Raw genomic sequence first — 11,793 nt, 5'->3', positions numbered from 1 at the left:
GATTTACCTTGATTCTTAAGAGTTAGGGTTTGTTTTCTTGAGAGAGAAATACCTTTTTATTTTGGAGAGAAGTGAATAATGGAGGGTTGGTTTTAACTCTGGGCAAATCTTTAAGATTTCATAAAAATTTTTTGATCTGGACCCATGGAGAGATACACCACTATCACTCCGAGCCACTGGAAAATGACAACTGGGAAATTGCATGGTGGCGTGATGCAGAACATTCGCATTGCCACCTTGGTTGCGACCTAGAAGTTCACTGCGATGCGGTGGTATCGCATTGGAATATTAGAAAAGGAAAATTTTCAAATTGAGACTTAGAGCGAAGCGCGAATATTACGGAGGATCATTGGTTTTTGAAAATTGCCATATTGGCTAGCTCCACTATGTGCTGATGGCTCAGGTGGTACACTGTCTTACAAAAATAGCCATAACTCTATGTCCGAGTGTCAGATTTAGGTAAATTTTATATCAATGGAAAGGTTATTCAATTTACCACACTGTAGAACATAAAATCTCAAATGGAGGCATTCAATTAGATCAAGCAAAGGTAGAGGTTACTGCTAAGTTACCCACCTTATCTCTATAAAATTTTTCGGAGTTTTCTTAGGCATGCTAACTTTTATAGATGCTTTATCAATGATTTCAACAAGATCACACATTATTTGTCCAAGCTTCTTAAAAATAAAGATAATTTTGAAATGGATAGTGATTGTTTAAGAGCACTCAATTGTCTTATGGAAAAGCTCGTGTTAATGCCTATCACCGTGGCTCTAGATTAGACATCATTATTTGAATTAATGTATGATACAAGTGGGTTAGAATTGGGTTCGGTGTTGGGACAACAGAAAGAAATTTAATTTTACCCAATATATCATGCTAGCAAGTCATTGAACAATGCTCAAGATAATTATATGGTGATAGAGTAAGATTTTCTTTTCATTGTCTATTCCCTTGAAAAGCTTCATACCTCTTTGTTAGTTATGAAGGTTATACATAAGGTTCAAGCGCCTCATTGTTATTTAATGGAAAATTAAAAGGTAATGTCGAGATTGACAAGGTGGATCTTACTTTTATAAGACCTTGAGTTTAAAGTTAATTATCAAAAGGGGCATGAAAATCAAGTGAGGACCACTTGTCTCAACTTGAATTGGATAAAGTTTGTAATAATGTACTATAGATCAATGAGAAGTTTCCTGATAAACCTGTCATGGCTATTTCGAAGAAGGCGGTGTCTTAGTATGCTGATTTTATAAACTACATAGTCTGTGGGGCACTCCTCATTGATCTAAATTTCCATAAAAATTAAAATTTCTCTATGGTGTGAAATGATACCATTGGGATGTACGCTACATCTTTAGGGAGTGTTCATATGAAGTGATTAAGGGATGTGCAATAGAGGGAGAAATAATAGTCATTCTTGATGTATGTCATTCATTATCGATTGAGGACCATTATAGAGTTGTGTGTACAATCGCCAAGGTTCTCAAAAGTGGATTATTCTAGCCAAAATTATATAATGATGAAATGACCTGAATGATTCTACTTATTTTCACCATAAAAGATTTTTGATAGCTTCCCCAAATTATTTATGACTTACTGGAACTGATAGTTCGATTATCGGGAAGTCCATTTGATTTCTAGAACCATTACCCAATTTAGGAGTCTTCGCAAGTTCCAAATAGCCATCAAGTGAAAACATTAGTTAAATGATAAAGGATGCGAATTTAGACTGTGCTAGCATCACCAAAATATCAATTTTAGGTTAGGTAGACCTTTGGTTCAGGTCTCGCTATACATAAACTCATTTTGAGTTATTGGTTGAAAATTTAACTAATTAAAAATTTAGGTATAGGGCCAACATTTGGTTGAAATAGCCTCAGATGGAAAATACTACTTTGCCAACACATTAAGAAAGTTGAAATAAATGAGGTTGCATATCTCATTTTCTTTTATTGGATTCCAGATGCATCCCGATGCTTTGGTCAAAACTTGGAATTAAATTATAAGTTTCAGCCGTCGTCTAGTGCAACGAGGTACAATGATCATGGAGGCATAGGTGCAATCACAACGCCGCAATCAAGGCACGCATGTGTATGCAATCTCCCTAGCTTAGGGCCTGGGAAGGGGTAATTTAAAAGCTCTTTTTCGCCAAGAATTAGACATTTGCTACATTGTCTTGAGGCTCAAAACCCTAATAGAGGGTGTACATCTTAAAGTAAATCTTAGGTGTTGATTGGGAGCGTAAATAACTTGCTTAATCATGATTAATATCAAATCTAAGGTATGAATCCTTTAATTTTAGTGTTGAATTATTGATTGTTTGACCCAAAACCCCCAATTGGCTTGAGGCTTGATTTTAGCCCCAAATATGGTTGATTTTCACAAATTGCTTTAGGGATGTAACTCTCCAGTGGTATTTGAACAATGGGTTGGTATAGAAAACTCATTTTCCATATGTGGGACCTACTTGGTAGTTTTTGTGTCATTTTAGACCCTAACCATAATGGTGCAATATGAGTGTTGTTATTCTTGTAATAAGGAATAGATTTTGTTTTTGATAGTGTGGCTCATTGCAGAAAGCTCCAAGGAAAAGAAAAGTGAAGATTGTTGGTTTGTGAGCTATTTAGATTCAAGTTATGGTTGGCTTACTTGTGTTAGATTGAGATTTCTTGTAGTATAATTGTCATATTTTGATAAGATTGGGCGGGGTCTTTGATGTTGAAATGATAGGTGGTATTGTTTAGGATTAATTAAATCACTTAGGTTTTTGAAGACACAAAGTGTGATTATTGACCTACAGGTGAGAAGCTTGGTTAGTTGGACTTGTTACCTCATAAATGCTCTAGTTCATCTCGTTAGATAAAAGTGACTTTGTTCTCTCATCTTAAGAGTAAGTTGACCTAGATATGCCTAGTTGTGAAATGGGACTTAGATATTTGGATGACTTAAGAGGAATAATTAAGGAAGAATAGGCCTATAGAACTAGCGTGGATTGATAAACCTTTGAGACATAATTTAGATAACTTAGTCTAATTTCTAGTAGAAGTTAGACTTGAAGAAGATAATTTGGGATTTAGAAGTGGAACTTGACCCACCGTATGTTTGAACTATATAACTTTATTAGTAACCGAAATACTTGAGAAACTCCTAGAATATGCTTGGAATATGATGGTTAAACTACTAAATGAGTTATTCATGATGTTGATTTTGTAAATAATATGCATACTTGATTAATTATCTTATTGTCATTACTTGGATAGCATTGGAAAGTCTTGTAAATTGAACCTATAGCTATGCTATCATTTAGAATTTTGCTACTTTGCTATGTGAGCCTTGAATTATGTCATTGCTCATATTATGATCAAGCCTAATGACTAAACTTATGTTTGTTCCTAAGAATCTTGTTTTGCTAGTATTGTAAATTGTGCCCAATAAAAGATATTATAGAAAGTATAATTATGGCTTGGAATTGACTATGCCAATAATCATGTCAAGCCTGGTAATGTGTTCTAATATTATTGGTAGGGTACTAACACTGGCTATGAGTTAACTTTAACTACCAGGAAGACATTTTTTCAACCCTCACTAACTGGAAAAAATCATGAGAGATGTATCAACGCATATCTAGTAGGAATTCATCTCAACCTATGCTGGCTACGTAGTTCTGTAACTCAGAGATTGCTACTAAGGGTCAAACCCTAAACTAGCAGGAATGCCCCCATCCCTAGGTTCGCTTGGTGCTGAATCCTACTCCCAACCGAAAGATGCTGAACTGATTATACTAAACTGGACTTGACTAATACAGAGTTTATTGAGTTTTTCTAAGTTCTGTAATTGTCTGAGTTTGACTGATTCTGACATAACTGATATAATTCTATAACAGACACTGGCTCTAGGTAAATAGCTAAATTATCGGGTATTAAATAGCCCTAGGACTCGATAGCATGAAAAGTAAAGCAAACATCATCTTGAATAACATAACAATGTTCACTTGGTTAGAATTCATTCATAGAGACTTTTTATCAAACAATTGTAATGCATTAACTTGTACATGGATGGGGAATACATGCTAGCATGCTATAATGATATTATTTCATTCACATTGACAATTTATCAAGAACATAAGAAGCATACTTGGTTCATTAAATCATAGAAACTTAATTGTTAACAGGGTTGCAACAATCAACTTGCAAATTGAAGGGTTTATCTTGAATATCCTGTAATTCAACACTTACTAGAATCAATTCTTTGAATTTATAATTTAAATCATGGATTAAAAGTCAAACAATACCATGAATATGAATTCAATCTAATTCAAACATGGAAATCATAAATCATAAATGTTGTATTTTGAAAAAAGATTCTTAGGCTCCACGGAAGGTAAGGATCCATAAATGATCATCCAACATACCTTCATTTGAGAGTTTCTTTGAGTTTTTGGAGAAATTCTTGGGATTGACCTTGATTTTAGAGAGTTAGGGTTAGTTTTCTTTAGAGAGAAATACCTTTTAATTTTAGGGAGAAGTGAATAATGAAGGTTTTAAACGTTTTTAGGGATTAAATCCCATATCTGGGTGGAATAAAATCATAGGAAAAGACTATTTTTAACCCTGGGCAAAATTTTAAGTTTTCATACAATTTTTCCAATCTGGACCCATGGCGCGATGTGCCACTATCACGCCAAGCCACTGGAAAATGACAATTGGGAAATTGCATAGTGGTGCGACGTGGTAGAATCGCGTTGGCACCTTGTGTGCGACCTGGAAGTTTACCGCAATGAGGTGGTATCATGTTAAAACACTGGAAAAGGATAATACTGAAATTGAGCCTTGTCATGAAGCACCAATCGCGGAGGCTCACTGGTTCTTGACAATTGCCATTTTGGTAGGCTTCGCAACGCGCTGATGGCTCAGGTTGTACAAAATTTTACTAAAATGACCATAACTCTTGGCTCGGCAGTCGGATTTGGGTGAATTTTATATATATGGAAAACTTATTCTATTTCCCATACTATAGAATACAAAATCTCAAGTGAGGCCATTCAGTTAGATCAAGCAAAGGTAAAAGTTACTGCTAAGTTACCTCCCCTTATCTCTATAAAATGTTTTAGGAGTTTCCTTAGGCATGCTGACTTTTATAGATGCTTTATCAAAGATTTCTCCAAGATCATCATGAAACCTATGTCTAAGATTCTTAAAAATCAAGATAAGTTTGAAATGGATGGTGATTGTCTAAGAGTACTCAATTGTCTCATGGAAAAACATGTGTTGACTCCTATCACCGTGGCTCTAGATTGGACATCACTGTTTGAATTGAAGTGTGATGTAAGTGGTTTAGAATTGGGTTCGGTGTTGGGACAATAGAAAGAATTTTTCGTACCCAATATATTATGCTAGCAAGTCATTGAACAATGCTCAACCCAATTATATGGTGATAGAGTAAGAGTTTCTGTTCATGGTCTATTCTCTTGAAAAGATTCATGCCTATTTGTTAGTTATGAAGGTTATTATACATAAGGTTCAAGAACCTCTTTGTTATTTAATGGAAAAGGAAAAAGTAAAGTCGATATTGATAAGGTGGATCTTACTTCTAAAAGACTTTGAGTTTAAAGTTAATGATCAAAAGGGGTATGAAAATCAAGTAAGGACCGCTTTTGTCGACTTGAATTTGATAAAGTATGGAATAATGTACTATATATCAATGAGAAGTTTCCTAATGAACCTGTCATGGCTATTTCGAAGAAGGTGGTTCCTTAGTATGCTGATTTTTTAAACTACATAGTCTTTGAGTCACTCCTCGATAATCTAAATTTCTATAAAAATTGAAATTTCTCTATGATGTGAAATGATATCATTAGCATTACGCTACATCTTTAGGAAGTGTTCACATGTAATGATTAAGGGATGTGCTATAAAGGGAGAAATGATAGTCATTTTTTATGTATGTCATTCATTATCAATTGGGGACCATCATAGAGTTGTGTGTATAATCACCAAGGTTCTCAAAAGTGGATTGTTCTAGCCAACGCCTTATAATGATGAATGGCCCTTCGGTTCATTTCTAGTTATTCTACTTATTTTTGCCATTAAAGATTTTCTATAACTGTCCCAAGTTATTTATGACTTACTGGAACTGATAGTTTCATTACTGGGAAGTCCATTTGTTTTCTAGAACTATTTACCTATTTAGGAGTCTTCGCTAGTTCCAAATAGCCATCAAGTGAAAATATTAGCCAAAAGATATTGGATGCAAATTTTAACTATCCTAGCAGGTCCAAAATATCGATTTTAGGTTAGGTAGGCCTTTGGTTCAGGTCCCGCTACACCTGAATTCATTTCGACATATTGGTTAGAAAGTTGATAAATTAGAAATTTAGGTGTAGGGCCCACATTTGGTCAAAATAACCTCAGATGTAAAATACAACTTTGCCAATAAATCCAGAATATTGAAATCAATATGGTAGCATATCTCTTTTTCTTATATTAGACTCCGGATGCATCCTGACGCCTTGGTCAAAACTTGGAATCAAATTCTAAGTTTCAATCGTCGTCTAGTGCAGCAAGGTACAACTATCATGGAGGCATAGGTGCAATCATAATGACGCGATCAAGGCATGCATGTGTGCGCAATCTCCCTAGATGAAGGCCTGGGAAGAGTTCATTAAAAAGAACTTTTAAGTCGAGAATTAGCCATTTGCTACATTGTCTTGAGGCCCAAAACCCTAATAAAGAGTGCAGACCTTAAAGTGAGTCTTGGGTATTGACTGGGAGCATAAATAACTTTCTTAATCATGATTAATATCAAATCTAAGGTATGAATCCTTTAATTTTAGTGTTGAATTCTTGATTGTTAGACCCAAAACCCCAATTGGCTTGAGGCATGATTTTCACCCCAAATATGGTTGATTTGCACAAATTCCTTGAGAAATGTAACTCTCTAATGGTATTTGAACAATGGGTTGGTATCAAAAACTCATTTTCCATATATGGGACCCACTTGGGAGTTTTTGTATCATTTTAGACCCAAAGCACAATGGTGCAATATGAGTGTTGTTATTTTTATAATAATGTATAGATTATGTTTTTGATTGTGTGGCTCACTAAAAAAGCTCCGAGAAAAAGGAAAGTGAAGATTATTTGTTCGTGAGCTATTTGGATTCAAGTTTGGTTTGGCTTACTTATGTTAGATTCAGCTTTATTGTATATAATTGTGATATTTTGATAAGATTAAGTGGGCTATTAGATGTTGAAATGATTGGTGGTATTTTTTGGGATTAATTGAATCACTTAGGTTTTTGAAGACATAAAGTGTGATAATTGACCCATAGTCTAGAACCTTGGTTAGTTGGACTTGTTACCTCATAAATGCTCTTGTTCATCTTGTTAGACGAAAGTGACTTTGCTCACTTGTCTTATGAGTAAGTTAACCTAAATATACCTAGTTATGAAATTGGACTTAGATATTTGGATGACTTAAGAGGAATACTTGAGGAAGAATTGTCCTATAGAACTAGCGTGGATTGATAAACCTTTGAGACATGATTTAGACAACTTAGTCTTATTCTGAGTAGAAGTTAGACTGGAAGAAGATAATTTGGGATATTAGAAGTGGAAATTGACCCACCATAAACTTGAACTATGTAACTTTATTAGTAACCTAGATACTAGAGAAACTCCTAGAATATGCTTGGTAATATGATGGCTAAACTAGTAAATGAGTTATTCTTGATGTTGATTTTGTAAATAATATGCGTACTTGATGTATTTTCTTATTCTCATTACTTGGATAGCATTGGGAAGACTTGTAAATTGAACCTATGGCTATGCTATCATTTAGCTTTTAGCTAGTTTACTATGCGAGCCTTTAACTACGTCATTGCTCATATTATTCTCAAGCCTAGTGACTAAACGTATGTTTGTGGCAAAGAATCTCCTTTTGCTAGTATTCTAAATCATGCCTAATAAAAGAGATTCTATAAAGTTAATCCATGGCGTGGAATTGACCATGCTAATAATCATGATAAGCCCGGTGATGTGTTCTAATACCGTTGGAAGGGTACTAATACTGGCTGTGATTTAACCCTAACTAGTAGGAAGACATTTTATCAACCCTCACTAACAAGAAAAATCACGAGAGATGTGTCAACCCTTATCTAGTAGGAAGTCATCTCAACCTGCGTTGGCTACATAGTTCTGTAACTCAGGGATTGATACTAAGGGTCAAACCCTACACTAACTGGAATGCCCCTCTCCCTGAGTTCGCTCGATGCTGAATCCTACTCTCAATTGAAAGACACTGAACTGATTATACTGAACTGGACTGAATTGATATAGAGTTTGTTGAGTTTTTCTAAGTTCTATAACTGACCGAGTTCTGCTGATCATGCCATGACTGATACGATTTTGTAACAGACACTTGCTCTAGGTAAACAACTAAATTGTCATGTATTAAATTGTAACACCCCAAATCTTGTACCAGGAACGCTACACGGTGCTCATGACCCCAAAGGACCACAAGCTAACCCATGAATGATATCTGTAATTGGACACTGCATAATATACTATATAAATGCGGAAAAAGTCTAAAAGGCATTAAGGTTCAAATATCTGATAAAACATAACATCTGGAAATACGATATATAAATACTAAAGCAAAACTGAAATAACTGTCTGAACATAATTGAGTTTGGAATCCTCTAAACTGTCTAAAAATTGTGGAGTTAATGGGATATGTAACCAACTAATTCTATACTACTGAAATAATAAAGTAATAAAATAATCATGCTATCCTCGAATGATAAGGACTCACTTCTAGTCTAGCTGCTGAACATCTGATCTACAAAGGATGCTCTGGAGCTCGTGCTTCTGAACCTATGGTATAAACACAATATAGTGCAAATGCGTCAGTACAATTGAATGTACTGATATACAAGTGACATAGGCTGAATGCAAGGGTTTTATATGTATGAATAATACTAACTAACTGAAAACATGAACGTGAGAATACATATATGAATACGTGAACTGTGACTGAGATCATGACATTACTAAATCTGAATACTGATAACATAAGTTCGTATAACTGATATACTATTATATGAATGACTGTGTCTGACAGTCTTGTTTTTGATGGAACTAGCTGGGCTCCTGATACGTCCAAATTACAACTCTCATTAAAAAGTGTAAGAGGCCGCTGTCAAATATAGAACCCAACTGGGTTGGGTGTCGAGTCCCACCGGAAATACTGTAATCACTAAGTATTGCGATTGTTATTAGACTATTGATCAAAGGTTCCAAAGTAAAGGGGGTTTCAATTTAAGTACGCAGTAATATTTGATTACGGAGAAAGACAAGTTAGGGTTATTTCCACCTTTTTGTTTTCAATATTTTCTAACTGTGGGTATTTAGAACTCATACATGCATGCACTAATAGAGAAACACATTTAAATCTATAATCCGAGTGTTTCTCAACAAACAAGGATTAATTCACTCTAGTTCTCTCAAACCAAAAGTGTTATCTATGCTTATGCGAGATCTCCAAGTTGTGAATCCTATTAAGGCATTAACGTATAAAATAGAGATTGGAAACCCTATTCTCTTGTCACTACTCTCCTTTCCAAACATTAACTTTTCTATTGAACAAGTTATGTTTGGATGGCACATTCCTTGTATTTGCAACCATGAGAATTCAATCATAATGAAGAGAGTATGATACAAGTGCATCAACACATAATGAATTAAAAAACCCATAGAAATAGATAGTATACTACAAGGTTTCCGTAACCCTAACAAATAAGCTTAGCTACTTATGACAAAACAAAAATTACCATAAAAGTGTTCATCATACCCCAGTCTAGAAGATGATCTTGGTGTCCATAAAATAAAAAAAGCAAGAGGAGAAAAACGTTTCTCTCTCTCACCCTCAAATAAGCCACCTCTTCCTGATTCCTTTTTTTATTAAAAAACAATACAGAATAATGAATAATCCTAAAAAATTCATCAACAAGTCTTTTAATAGTCTTCTTTCTTATTATTCCTTCTAAGTCGTCAAACTTATTATAAATAGAAAATTGAACTGAGACAAAATTCCCATGCATCACATTTGGTCCAGCAGCTACTTTTCCTCTTGTGTGATTTGTCCTCCATAATCTGTAGTCCCAAAATGTCTCTATCTACCTCATTAGCTCCTGAAAATTGTGCTAATCACATAGGTTAGCTCACTTACATCAAAGTAGAGTTAAAACATAAGAATTAGGCACTTTGTTCTCAAAACTTGGCTAAAATATGGGTAAGTTATGGTGCTTAGATGTATAAATACGCCCAAGATCACCACCCTACACTTAAAGCTTTGTTCATCCTCGAACAATTTATCTACTTACGAATACTACCCAAGTCTTAACACTCACAGAGGAAAAGCAAGATGCTCAAATAGACTCACACAACAATTATGAACAAGAAGTAGATTCATGGATCATTACTAGAGACAACCTACCCTCAACAATAGACTCATTAAGTTGGCAGATTCATATATACCATTTAGGCAAAGAAATCACATAAAGTTACCCAACATTCATCAACCATGTGTCGTTACGACAAGGAAATTCCCATGATCACTCACAATCTTGCAATTTCTAATAATATGGGTATAAAAAATAAGTTGCCCTCACTCTCACAAAGAATTCTCAAATTACAACTGATGACCATATGCTTGCCCTTAGTGTAATGCTCCACTAATATCAGAATGCTAAGATTACGATCAAATAGGTCTTTTACGGGTTGTAGTGCAGGCTAAAGGAATGGGTAGGACTACTGTGGCCAGAAATAGTAACTATCTTTCCTAAGCGCTTTAATACACTACATTATGCAACTAAGAACAACTTCTAACAACCAATTTAGCCACGTACATCTACCCAATCCTTTGTTTTCAACCCATTTCATTAAACTCAATTGATACACTATGATAGGAGTATACAACTCCTCTTACATTGCATTAATTTTATGTTATGCACCCCTATGATAGCCACCCTCAACTTAAACTATTTGCTTTAGTTAAGGTGCACAATGTTCAAGAAGGAACATGGCCAAAACAGGTTCATTTAACACGTCCAGGCTGAAATTTGGACTTTTTCAACAATTCTCACTACTCCCAACCATACCAATTTCACATGCCAATAACTAGACTTTGGAGCATCAATTTCACCTCTCATATTCCTAACTCACATTTATTTTAAATTAAAGCGCTTAGGATTTTTTATTTTTTGGATCAAATTACGAGTTATAAAAAAATAGGTTAGGCTACATATGAGGCTGCGAAAGAACAAGCTAAAGGCTCAATGGGGCTAGCTAAGATAATGTGCAAGGGTAGGTAAAAAAAAGTATGAACAATGGCTGTCAAAGAAATGCCTAAATCATCCTAAACTCACAATCTTTATTTAGCTTTACACATACACTAGGAAAGTTCTAGCATCAGTTGCAACAAGGAATATACAATAGTCTTACACACTCATGGCACATGGTCAACTTAATTAGGAGCATTATAGACTCTCGACCTAACAAGGAAATGAATTCAACTAAAGCCAATAATCATAGCAAGAGTCACAATTAGAGCCTAGGTGTTTCAAAAGTAAAGACCTATTGCACACTCATGTTATAATGCCATGTGGTCCACAAGAACAATCTTATGCAACATATGACTAATTTTCTCTTAAGACGGTCGCCATCCATCCATCATTGAGAAAATTACTTAATTATGACTAAAAACAAACTAATGACACAGAAATAAAGTAAACTC

Source organism: Capsicum annuum, chromosome 11 (assembly GCF_002878395.1).
Source record: "Capsicum annuum cultivar UCD-10X-F1 chromosome 11, UCD10Xv1.1, whole genome shotgun sequence".
Classification (NCBI taxonomy): Eukaryota; Viridiplantae; Streptophyta; class Magnoliopsida; order Solanales; family Solanaceae; genus Capsicum; species Capsicum annuum.
Note: the sequence above shows the minus strand (reverse complement) of the source record.